Source organism: Venturia canescens, chromosome 7 (assembly GCF_019457755.1).
Source record: "Venturia canescens isolate UGA chromosome 7, ASM1945775v1, whole genome shotgun sequence".
NCBI lineage: Eukaryota > Metazoa > Arthropoda > Insecta > Hymenoptera > Ichneumonidae > Venturia > Venturia canescens.
The window spans coordinates 18,764,895-18,778,144 of NC_057427.1; the positions used below are offsets into that span (position 1 = coordinate 18,764,895).

The window sequence follows — 13,250 nt, forward strand, 5'->3', positions numbered from 1 at the left end:
AAATTTTAATAAAAAGTTCACACAGAATATTGAATTGTAGAGAGCAGCACCGTTTAGGCGATTTATCGGATTGGTTTGAGTGATCAAGTGTGAAACATCCGAATAGCGGGACTGCGAAAACTAGCCGGGCAAGCTCGGAGCGTTCTTGGTTGCCTCCGCTGAGCAATTTGTATATATATATATATTTTATTTGTAGTGGTGTGCTGGTAGAGATGGGGACGAGAGAGAAGTGGGAGGCACAAGGAACTGGCTCGATCTGCTGACTTGTTCGTTGGTCAACTTTTGGTGAGTTTCCATATTATATATGGAGAGAAGTGTAATGGAGAAAGAAGCAATGACGTTCCGTACAGAGTATGGTTTGAGAAACACTGATGCACGCCGCTTTGACAGTGCTGCAGCGTCACTGGCATCGCGGCAACCAAGCGGCAGCGACGAGCGGCGGCATTCTTACTACTCTTTATTTCAGTCCCTAGTTCGTGTTCCCTCGCCCTAGAGGATGGACGTAATGTAAAGTGCACGTACGAGTTCCGCGTGACTCGTGTTGCCCAACCACACAACAAAAGAATCTCAAAAATATTCATTGTGATCGTTATATAGTCACAAAGTGCGTCGCCTTCCAAATAATACACGATCGTCTTCTTAATCAACTTCTACAACATATACTCATATACAAGTATATCAAACGTTTATTTATTTATACTGATTGTGTGTGTGCGGCAAAAAAGAGAGAGGTGATTCCACTCGTGCGTTCGAAATCTTTCAATCATTCAACCATTTTTTTTGGGTTCTCGAGCAATCCCTCCCCCCCCCCCCCCCCCGCCCTCTCGCTGATGTTAAACCACATATTTTAATTCTGATTTTGATCCAATAGGTGGTAGTGAAGAGAAATATAATAGAACAAGTGGATAGCAAATAACGAAACCAGGACTAAAAAAAACTTATTCGGAACAACGAAAAAGGAACTAACCTTTTGAATTTTTTTATTTTGTGTACAGTTGTGGGAAACTTGTGACAACTTCCATTTTTTCGTATGAAATGTGTATCTTTTTTTTAAAAAAAGCTATGAACGAGTATTTTTTTAAAAGAAAATTGGAGAGACGCGTGAGGATATCGAAATATAATTAACTGAAAAAGCATCTTCGCGGTCCCGGCTATTTTAAACCTTGTAACAGTGAAAATTTATCCATCTCTTATTTTGAGATACAAGTGTGTAGAAAAATCAAGACTTACAAATACAGGGAAGTGCAGTTACAGTGACCACTGATCTTTTTTGACCAGACAGTGATGTGTAAAGGATTTGTTTGCATTTAAGTGTGTTGTTGTAATGGGATTTTGATTGAAATATGAATTCGTTATGCGAATTTTATTGTATATCAATTGAGTGAGCATGGCCTGTAGATAGATTGGCATGCTCTATAAAGCAGAAAAAGGCTCTTGATGGAGAATAAGACTATCTGCGGTAGTTGAGTTTCTCGGTTGCTGCTACCCTGCAAGCCACCTTTCGCGACGTTACTTTCGCCCTGGCGCAGACCTAACCGAGAATCGACCGAACTGACTGCTGCAACGAGCTAAAATGGCGCTTGCATTCGTATCCATTGCACCTCTATCGACCGTAACCAATCATCCGCAAAGTCTCGCTTACCCTGAGTAGTTTCAGTTTTTTTAGGAGTCAAGTGCGATTTGTTAGTGAAAAAATTTCGTCATAGGTAGAACAACTGTACATGGGAACAAAATTCAATTGGGAATATTTGTTTGCAGTTTTAAAGTTTATTCGAATACGAGTTTCAAGACCTCAGACGGTTGACGGAGTCGTCGGGTCAAACATTTCATACGATACCGAAGTAAATAAGTCGGTGTGAGTGACAAAAAACTAATAAAAACGAAAAAAGTTGCGAATAAGTCAAGAAAAAATGTGCGCGTTTTCAGGATAATCTCTTATAAGTGTTACTTTAATTGTGACAGTGTCGTGCATTCAATTGTAAAACCATAATGTATCACTTCTATACAATCATAAACCCCTAAAAGAGTGTAATTCACAGTGGATGTATCGAGTGCCGTTGTGGATTTCTCTTCGATTTGAGGCGTAAGTTTTGACGTCGTTCTTTTCATTATTTTTTCTTTTCAATTATTTCGTATTGAAAATTCTGTGATAAGGGTTTTTGATGAATTATGCATAAATACATTGACAATTACTCTTTTTTTTTTTAATTTGATTATATCTTGAATATATCTTAATTAAGATAGATATGTCTGTAGGATCGTATTTTATGGGTGCCTAAATTGGGTCGATTTTTACTTCTTAATTAAAGATATTATCACTTTAAATTAATGTCAGAGTTTACCAATTTCGTTCAATCTTTAATGTAATATATTTTTTTAGATAAGAAGCGTTTCTTCGTTATATAGCGTAAGAAGCGTTCATGCGTTATAAGTAAATATAATCCATATATACCTATGGGTATTTTTCTTCATATTTGATCACGTTTATCTTAATAACCAATAAGATTAACCCTTTACAATTTGTAGTGCACGTCAATCGACTATCCATTTCAAAACTTTCTTAAGAAAATAATTTCGTGCATGAACTACCTGCTTAAATAAAAACACCTACTGTGTTTTTTGTGAACTTTAACTCAATTACACACTTTTTCATGTCAGTTTGATACAAAGAGTATTCATTTCCATGTATTTGATAATTTTTTTTCGTTTTTCAAAGGATACTTTTGGTATTATGCTTCAGATGATTTCGAAAGATGTGTCCGTAAAGCAATTTTGGGCTGGGGCAAGTGATGACATTTTTTCACAACATAAAGTTGTAGTATATAAAAAGGAACTGAAAAATTAGACGTCATTTGCAACAAAATATTTTGGAATGTATTTTTACTGGTGAAACGTGTACTCAACGCATTGTTTCATATCGAATCGATACCAATGTAAGAAAGTATCCGACTATCGACTAATCAAAAAACTCGGTAGAGTCTCGGGACAAATACATTGACAGCCCTGTCGTCTGCTGGCCTGAGGCTCTCACCAAGACTATACTTTCTCTGAATAAAACGATTCGCAGTGGTGGGGGTAAAACTGGCATGTTACTTTCGAGAATAGCGGAGCTCAGGAGACGTTTTGTAAAGCGAAAATAGGTTTGGAGATTAATTTTCAAAATCCCTTTCGAATGAGCCCTAAACCAACACGATTAGTAGCGTAAAAGAAAAGACTGGCTTTAACTAATCACCGATGAGAAAACTTTAGATCGGTCCTGGCGTCTGTCTTCACACCGTCGATCTTCTTGTCACATCGTTGTCATGTTTGTTTACGATACTCGGTCTCTCGGTCTTCGTGTCACATTGTTTATATCGACTGTCAAAATAATTTCTTTCATTCACCGTCTCCGTAAATTCGTTCATCGTCTCTATATAATAAAATTTCGGGGAAACAGTGCGAGATATATAAATTCGATTTACAGTTCTTATAAAGCAATAAAAATGTGTTATGCGAGTTTTGTGAAAAAAGTGCGGGTTAATTTAATTTCATCACAACTGTTCGCGAGTGTTTGTTAATATATAAAATATCACTTTGACTTTTACGGTTATTTGTGACATAATTTTTTTGCAATCATTTGTTTTTATTTCGTTAAATTTTCAACAGGAGTTGCGAGAAAAAAAAACGTTCGTTCATTATAACCTCAAACGTTCTTTCCGAGCTGTGTGTCTACCTAAATTGTATGTCACGCAAATATATTGAAGAAAAAACACGCGAAATTGGTTGTATATAAATGAATTCATATAAATTTAAATTAAATTTATTAAATTGAATTAAATTTAAATTTAAATCTAAAACAATGTTGATTAAATAAAAGTGTCTAATCCAATGTATTCTCATATTTTTTTTCATTGAGTTTGGCTGTGTTCTCTAGTCCCTTTTTTCTACCTCCTTAGCTTACAGAGTATCCCTACCAATTTCTATTCATTCTCTAGATAATATGTGTGTTTCTGTTTCCTCGTAATGATTTCAACAACACAATTCGAAAAATTTATAACGAAGTGTCTAGTTTATACACCCGAGTTTCAAAAACATATTTGGGCCAAGTAAATGCATCGATATTCCCTTGAGTTGCATGATGAATTTGGGAATTTATATTAAAAAGTTATTGGGTGCTTTATTTCTCGTGGTATCAAAATTTGTATTTTTGAAATGCAATGGACACCTCTAAAGTTTAAGAACGTCATGAAAGGACATATATAGTGAGTATTTCTCCTTCATGTTTGCAATTGGCATTATGGGTTGAAAAATTCATGTATGTAAGTCTACACCTGATCATTTTTGGATGCAATGAAATATTTTGTCTGCGTATAAACATGAAGACATACAAAATTACTCCTTTCCGCTTGCCTCAACATGCACCATGTCTATCACTTTTTTTCTCGAATGTGACATAATAACTTCCAAAAATGTGGTTCAGGAAATTCTGAAATCTTTTTCCCCATAGTATCACAGTTTGTATTATCCTGGTATTCCTAGCGGATTGTACGACCAGGCATCGGTTGAAAAAAGTACAAAAACGACCAAAAAAAACTAGGGATGCAGCAAGTACCTGTAAACTTCGATATTTCTGTGAAGTAGCCGATGTACCAATGTTTTCACTTTTTGGTTTCGACTCTAATATATGAACGGAAAAATTCATTGCTAAAGTCTTGAGCTGCTTATTTCTGAATGGCTCTAGAATTACTATCTCTGAAAACCAATGCACAGGTACATCAAACAATTTTGAGTTCTGTTTGCTTCTAAGTGCGCTGTTTTTATTACTTTTAGCATTGACATAATGAATTTAATGAATTTGTGGTACTTTTTTGTGTCTGTATCAAAATGTAGATGAATAAACCGCAGCGGGTATTTTGAAACTTCTGTGTATTGACAGCGGTGACCCATTTGTGAATAGCATAAGAATTTGTTTTCAAAATGCAATGCATATGTTAGAAAAATGAGCAAATCTGTTGGTCTTGACGCACTAAATACTTTTCTTTTCTCCAGTTGGACCTTGCGATGGGTACATGCGGAATTTGAAAATTTTGTACATTGATATGTCTGCATCAACTTACTATCTCTGTATATAGTAAAAAGAATACTTCATAAAGTCATTGGAAGCCCATTTTTTAATAAAATAAAAATTTCTAGCTTCTGAATGTAATGTATAAGGATTCTTTGTCAAACCGGCCACTTTTTTTTCGACCATCTCAGATCTACCTTGTAACTGATTATATCCAAGTACTACTAAAGGTGACTATGTGAATTTTTTCAGGTTTTTAAATTCATAATTTTCGAAAATACTTTTTTTTTCAAATGAATTTATTTCGGAAACTTGAAGTGACTGAAAAAAAAAGTTTTCACATAAAAGTTGTAGTTTCGTGTTAGCTTACGAGCAGACGACTCGAAATAATTTTTAAATTCTGGTAACAATGATTTTTTACCGAAAGAGGGGGGAATTATTTTTTTATACAGAAACAGCCCTTTTTCTGGCTGAAAAAATTACAGAGTTTTCCAATATGTTTGACGATATCGCAAAACAATCGCCAGAGTGGCACGGATTCTAGAGTAAAAAAAATTAATTTTTTTTATACATTTGTGGTACGGATCGAGGTACCGGAATAAAAAAATGAATTCGTGTGATTTCATTTTTCTTACCGTAGGACCTCGATCTGTGCCGTTCTGGTGATTTTTTCGCGTTATCGCCAAACATATTGAAAAACTCTGTAATTTGTTCAGCCAAAAAAAACTGGCTGTTTCTGAATAAAAAAATAATTCCCCCCTTTTTCCGTAAAAAATCATCGTTACCAGAACGTAAAAATTATTTTGAGTCGTCTGCTCGAAAGCTAACACGAAATTACAACTATTATGTGAAAACATTTTTTTTCAGTTACTTTAAGTTTCCGAGATATATTCATTTCAAAAAAACGGTATTTTCTGAAATTATGAAATTAAAAATCTGAAAAAATTCACATGAAGTGCTTTTTAGTAGTACTTTGATATAACCAGTGATGAGGTAGATCTGAGATGATCGAAAAAAAATTGACCGGTTCGACAGAGTCATATATAATATCTAAAAATTGTCAATTCTGTTGGACTTTGTGAGTATTATGTTTTTTTCTCTGTCTCTTTTTCTGTTAAATTTTGAGGGAAATCAACGAAAACATTTATTTTATTAAAAAGCTTGGATATCTTTTTTATTCACAATGAATCTAAAAAATTCAAAACAAAATTACTTATAAATAATACGGAAAAATTCTCCAATGATACGAAATATTCATAAACCTTATAGAAAATGATTTCAATCTCACAAAATTGTGGAAACATTCGAAATCGTTGAAAAATTAAGGGAATCATTTCAAACATTCGGAGACTATCAAAATACTTATAAAATGCACAAAACTTGACGAAAATCATTGGAGAAATTTCTTTAAACATCACATAAAAACATTCAAAAACTTTAAGAAATTTATTGAAAAACATTCCATATCGTTTAAATCTACCGCATGAAAAAGATTTGATATCAAACCATAAAAATCCTTTCTCGATGAAAACAAATTCGGACAAGTACATTGATGATCACCTATTTTTGCAATAAGCCTCAAAAATGTCAAACTAAAATTCTCAAACTTCGTAATAAAAAGTATTGCAAACCGTGAAAAAATATCTAATATATTACAATTCTACAGCATTAGTGGATAATATTATCCACTGATATACCTATTATGCGGTATTTTCAACGTTAATAAGAGTTTTGAATAGAATTTCAAACATTCGATACATAAAACAAACATCCATGGTTTAAATTGTTGTCTATAATTATTTATCTCCATGCGGCTTCTCGTTTGATATTTAACCCTTTAACGTCCAAAAGACACCTTACGCATGTACCATTTTCTACGGGATTATTCATTATGAAAACGTCGTCGAAAAAATTCGTAAGTTTCGTTGTCGGCTATTTTTGAGGGCGCTCTTTTCAATGGTGCTATTTAAATTTGGCTAAAACTCTTTTTTTATCAAGAGACTTGGTAGAGTCTCGGGACAAGTACATGGACAGCCCTGTCGTCTGCTGGGCTGAGGCTCTCGCCGAGTTTATATTTTTTCAAAATAAAGCAAAAGAGTCGCAATTTTCGAGATCCGTTTTTTTTTCAATCCACGATTCGGAAGCCTTATCTATTATTTTCCAATAATAAAGGGCATGAATCGTGTCCTCGATGTTTTTACTTTCAAAGTATGTACTTCGTTTTTTCCCCCCTGGGCTTAACATTGCAAATAAACGGTAAAATAGCTGAAATAAAATGTTTCATTTTTAGGGCAAACAAATTTTGTGATGAGAACGAGTTCCTTGAAGTTTATATATAAATCGTACGCGGTAGCCTAGGTTTTTCGGGTCGCTGATCACGAATTTGCTATTAGTTTTGCAAAATTAATTTGTTTAAACAAATTATAGTCAAAAATTGAAAATTTGCAAATTTCTTTTCAGAATCGTGATCTACGCGGAAAAATACGTAAGACAAACATCTTTATAATTTGTTTAAATAATTAAAAAAAAATCAACAATAAATCATCAGTATCATGTTGCCACTATTGAACAAATTGTTCGAATACTGTTTTCTTCTAAATCTCTGTCACCATAATGTAACGAATTGCAATACCTTTGATCTGATTTTTTTGGATTTAAACGCTCCATAGAACAATTTCATATTGTTAAAACTCGGAGTTACTAATAAAACGCTTGTCCTCCGATTGATATCATAAATTTTAGTGCTACACGTAACTTAAATGGTAACTTTTTGATTCATTAGAACTCTCTCAAGTTCCTGATGGTTCCCCCATAAGAAAGAATATTCCGAATTACTATTAAATATTTGGCCTCGAATTGATATCATTAATTTTAATGCTACACGTAACTTAGGTAGAATTTTTGGTAATTGTGCCGAATCACGGCTCCACTTCAAAAAGGGTCCAAATTTTTTTTTATTATTTCCTAACACTAGTAGATGGTAACCCATACAATATTAAGGAGGCGCATGACTTTTAACCCCTTAAAAAAAAATTACAATTAGTAGCAATATTTAAGTTAGCAAGTTCTGAACGGTAAACAAAAGCTGTACACACACATACGCATACGCACACATACGCTACACAAAATATAGAGCGAACATGGCGTTACGCACGGTCCGTGATTCCAAAGTATGGACGAAGAAAACACTTTATGAGTGGATATATCGCTGAATTTTTGTATCGTTGAAAATTTCCAGACCATACAAAGCGGTTGCACCAAGCAATTGCTGATTTTTTCGACACATCATTGAAAGATGATGATTGAATGAACTTCTATCTCGAGATGTGTGTGTTTACTTAACAATGTGATGTGCTTTGAGTACACCCACCGATTTCGCAGAAACATCACCGCGTGTGCGTGTGGTATCGCTGGGCGGGTTTAGAGAAACTTCGATGTGTGTACGGTTCCAGACAAGGTGTGTGTGTGTGTGTGTGTGTGCGCGTGCGTGCGCGTGTACGCTGTGTGTGCGTATGTATGTTTACCAGTCACACACTATACATCACTTACTACATTACAATCCTACACCACTTCGTATTATCATTTCTTTTATTTTTTTAAGGGGTTAAAAGTCATGCGCCTCCTTAATATTACATGGGCTATAACTTTTTGGTGATAAAGAATGGTATAAAAAAAATTGGAGCTGTTTTGAGGTGGAGCCGTGATTCGGCACAATTACCGAATTTTTTGTCAATTGATTTAGCTTTTGGAATAAGATAAGAAGAATGGGGCATCGGTGTGAAATTTGTCTCGAATTGTTCTGTTGAAATTATTTGCACTTGGTTTTATAATTTTTATTATGGATTTGTTTTTACACTTGTTTACACTGTTGTGCAGAACTAACTTCACTCTTCAAATGACCGCACTCCATTTTATACACGAAGCCCGTCTTTTCTTAATTTTTGGTAAAATCGAGTCTATATGAGATGGGGATGTGTATTTTTTGTTCAGGTAAAATATTATGTGGTGAGTCATAAATAAATTGATCGATAAAGGAATATAAGTAATGAGTACATTTGTTGCAGGGATAAATGATAATTTTCTGTGGTATATATTCATTAAAAAATATATGAATAGCGTAGCAACTCCTAACTATAAAAATTGAAAAAAAAAACAGTATATCTGAAAATGAAGAAGCAAAAACATCTACAATACAGTCCTCTTTACACTAACATAAAAAATAACAAATATAAAAAAATATTTGGATGTGTTGACAGGTTATAGAAAACAATCATCTCAAATAAGTTTGAAATAAAGATTGTTTTAGAAAAACATCGAAACTGCCGACTTTGGAACGATATGTTTGAAAAAAAATTCCTTGAAACCGTGTAAAACAAAAAAATACAAAATAAGCCTTATAAAATGAGTCAGAATTTTGTTTTTCTAATGCAAAAATATTTACCAACGAATAATTGAATTACAACTGTGGCAACTAATATGGAAATACAACTGTCACCAACAATTTGCAACCGAAATCTTATAAACTTTTTTAACTCATAAAGCTTTCACTGTGATGTAGAAAAGTTGATCATCTCATGAATGAAATATCTTCGCACATTAATGAGAAGAAGGGTTCTAATTACACTTAGTATCCCTGAACAGAAACCACGAGCAACAAAAAATTTTTGTGGAAAATGTCACTTTTTGTTAATTCCTAGGAACATTGAGATATTGACACCTACGAGCTGTGTTAGGGTACAGAGCTGTAAGTAGTCATGATAAAAAGAAAAAAATAAACAATATGTGTACTCTCAACATCTTTTGAATTGTTTGCTCTGAAGACTCTAGTAGTAACTCGTTTTTCTTCGAATAAATATCGTCAATGTAAATATCACCCGATTCTAGATAATCACAGCACTTTGGAGAATGTTGAGATTCCACGTATTTTTTTTTTCTTCGATCATGACCACTTGGAAATCTGTAGCTTGTAATATATCAAGCATTCCATGCCAACACAACCTACAGCGGAAATTCACTTTTCTAATTCGGCTTAAATCGTATTATCTTTTTATATTCTGTGAAAAAGAGCTCATGATTTTTATCGATTTTTTTCAACAAGCCGTTACCGAAGTACGGATTTTTTAATATAGAAGTGGTTTTTTTTTCAAATGGGTATAACTTGTTCGAAATTACATCAAATTGAATGTTTTTTATGGTGTTTTTTTTTCAATGAACTTCTCAAGAATGACATGCAAAAAATATAAAATTATTAAGTCGATTTTTTAAGATTTTTTCCATCGAAATCTTTTTTTTGGCTGTTTAGGTCCTTTGACTTTGTTTTGAAAAATTCTCATAGATATTACTTATGATTTTACGAATTTTGAGCGTGGTCCAACCGTAAGTAGGGTAATAATCTTTATATACTGGAATTTTCAAGAATGTCGAATTTCTTGTTCTTGCATTTGAAACCTTAAATAAACCTCCAAAATTCCCCTAGGGAAAAAAAGTTGGGACAAGTACATTGATGGTCCCTTGTTTCCTGACCATATTACGAAAAATGTAAAAAAAAATCCATAAAAAAATTATGAAACCAACTGTAAATAATTTCAACAGACCAATTGGAAAAAAAATTCACAAATCCTGAAAATACATCACATTGAAAAAAATACGAATCTGTAATTATTTTGTAAAATGAAAAAAAATTCAAACAAAACATGAGGAATAAAAAACCGAAATATCGCGCTTGAAAACATTTTGAAAAACGATGCCCCATTCTTCTTATCTTATTCTAACAACGAAATCAATCAAATCAAAAATTCGATCTAAATTACTTGCAGCATTAGAATTTATGATATCAATTCGAGGGCAAGTATTTTCTTAAAAAAAGTTACCACTTGAGTTACGTGCAGCACTAAAATTCATGATATCATTCGGGGACAAGTAATTTATGACTAACTCCAAATTTCAACATTATGAAATTGTTCTGAGAAGATTTTAAATCCAAAAAAATCACATGAAAGCTAAAGTTATTTGTTACTTCACAGTGATAGAGACTTATAAGAAAACCGATTCTTTCAGGATCTTCTGGTATTATTTACAAAATTCGACGTTGATTGGATCAATACAAATTATATTTAAATATGTGTTAAAGTTTTTAAATGTTTTTATTGTGATGTTTAAAAAAATGTTCTCCAATGTTTTTCGTCAAGTTTTGTGAATTTTATAACGATTTTGATATTCTTCGAATTTTCAATCGAAATCATTGTGAATAACCAAACATATGAAAATTTTTCCGGAAAATAAATTTTTTTGATTGATTTTCCTCAAAATTTAGCAGGAAGAGAGAGAGAGAGAGAGAGAGAGAGAGAGAAAACATATAATGCTCACCAAGTCCAACAGGATTGGCAGTTTTTAGATATATATATTGCATTCTAGAGCTAGAAATTTTTATTTCATTTAAAAATGTGCTTCCAATGGTCTTTTATAGCATTTTTTTCATTCATATCACCATAACAAGAGATGCAAAGTAGATGCACACATGTCGATGTACAAAATTTTCAAAGTTTGCATGTAGTCCCACCGAGGTTCATCCGGAGAATAAAAAGTATACAGCTCATCAAGACCAACAGAATTACTTATTTTTTTAATATATGCATTGCATTCTGAAACCATAAATTCTCATGCTATTCATTAATGAGCCACCGATAACTTTTTGTAGCATTTTTTATTATTTTTATTATGTATAATTTATATACATCCATATTCCATGATCAAAAACACAAAATGATAATACTTGTCGCACATGTCAATACACAGAAATTTCAAAGTTTGCAAGTATCTGCTGCGATTTTTTCATCTACATTTTGATATAGACAAAAAAAGTACCACAAATTCATTAAATTAATTATGCTAAAACTGAGCGTAAAAAAGACTGCACTAAAAAGCGAACAGAACTCAAAATTGTTTGATGTATCTGTGCATTTATTTTGGAAGACAGCAATTTCAAACCTATTCAGAAATAAGCAGCTGAAGAGTTTGGTAATGAATTTCTTCGTTCATATATTACAGTAATACAAACTTTGATACTATGATACTTCATGATACTTCAAAATTCCCTGAACCACATTTTCGAAATTTATTATGTCACATTCAAGAAAAAAAGTGAAAGATATGCTGTATGTTGAAGCAAGCAAAACTGTGCAATTTTGTATGTCTCCATGGTCATATGCAGATAAAATATTTGGTCGCATCCAAAAATGATCAGGTGTAGACTTACAGACATGAATTTTTCAACCCATAATGCCAATCGCAGACATGGAGTGAAAATACTTAATATATATTGATTCATGATCATCTATTTCCGCAAGATACCACAAAAAAATGAAAGAAAAATTTCGAAGCGTATTAAAAGTTTCTTTAAACCGTGAAAAAAATCATATACACCACTCAAAAACATTACAATTCTATAGCACTCAAAGTCCTCACTTGAAAACATTTTAAAAATCGATGAAGCTAGAAATTTTCATGACATTGAAAAATGTGCCTTTGATGACTTTTTGCAGCATTCTTTTCAATTCATGTTACCATATCCAGAGATGCAGAATGGAAATACTCAGCACAGGTGTCGATGCACAAAATTTTCAAAGTTTGCACATAGCCGACAAGGTCCAACCGGAGAAAGAAAAGTATAAAGCATGTCAAAACCAACAGACTTGCTTACCTTTCAATGCATACATTGCATCCTGGAACCAGAAATTCCGATGTCATTCAAAACTATGATCAAAGATAGGAAGTGATTATACTTACATTAGCGCATATGTCAATGCACAGAATTTTTAAAGTTTGCAGGTGTCTACTGCGGTTTAATCATCAAAATTTTCATACTAACAGATAAAGCACCACAGACATTTCAAATTAATTAAGCCAAAATTAAAAAAAGACAGTGCAATTAAAATCCGATGGAATTCAATATTGTTTGATGTATCTGTACATTTGGTTTCAATGCAACAATTTTCAGACGTATGCAGAAATGAGCAGCTGAAGACTTCAGTAAAGAATTTTTGAGTTCATATGTTCCAGTCGGAACAAACAAGTGAAATGATTGGTACACATGATGCTTCACAGAAATATTAAAGTTCACAGGGACTTACTGCATACCAGTAATACAAACTTTGATGCTGACATAAAAAAGCACTCAAAAACTTCCTGAAACAAATTTTCTAGAATT

The 13,250-nt window shown here is 32.9% G+C and overlaps 1 protein-coding gene across 1 annotated transcript in view; it reads left to right on the forward strand.

Moving 5' to 3' along the window:
* The first annotated feature begins 402 nt into the window (after window positions 1-402).
* The window catches only part of LOC122413474 (ephrin type-B receptor 1-like), a 220,987-nt gene continuing 208,139 nt past the window's right edge, over window positions 403-13,250 (forward strand). The window contains exons 1-2 of the mRNA XM_043423849.1: window positions 403-743; window positions 872-2,083. The gene's annotated coding sequence lies outside the window, so the exon portion shown is untranslated. The remainder of the gene's footprint in view (window positions 744-871; window positions 2,084-13,250) is intronic.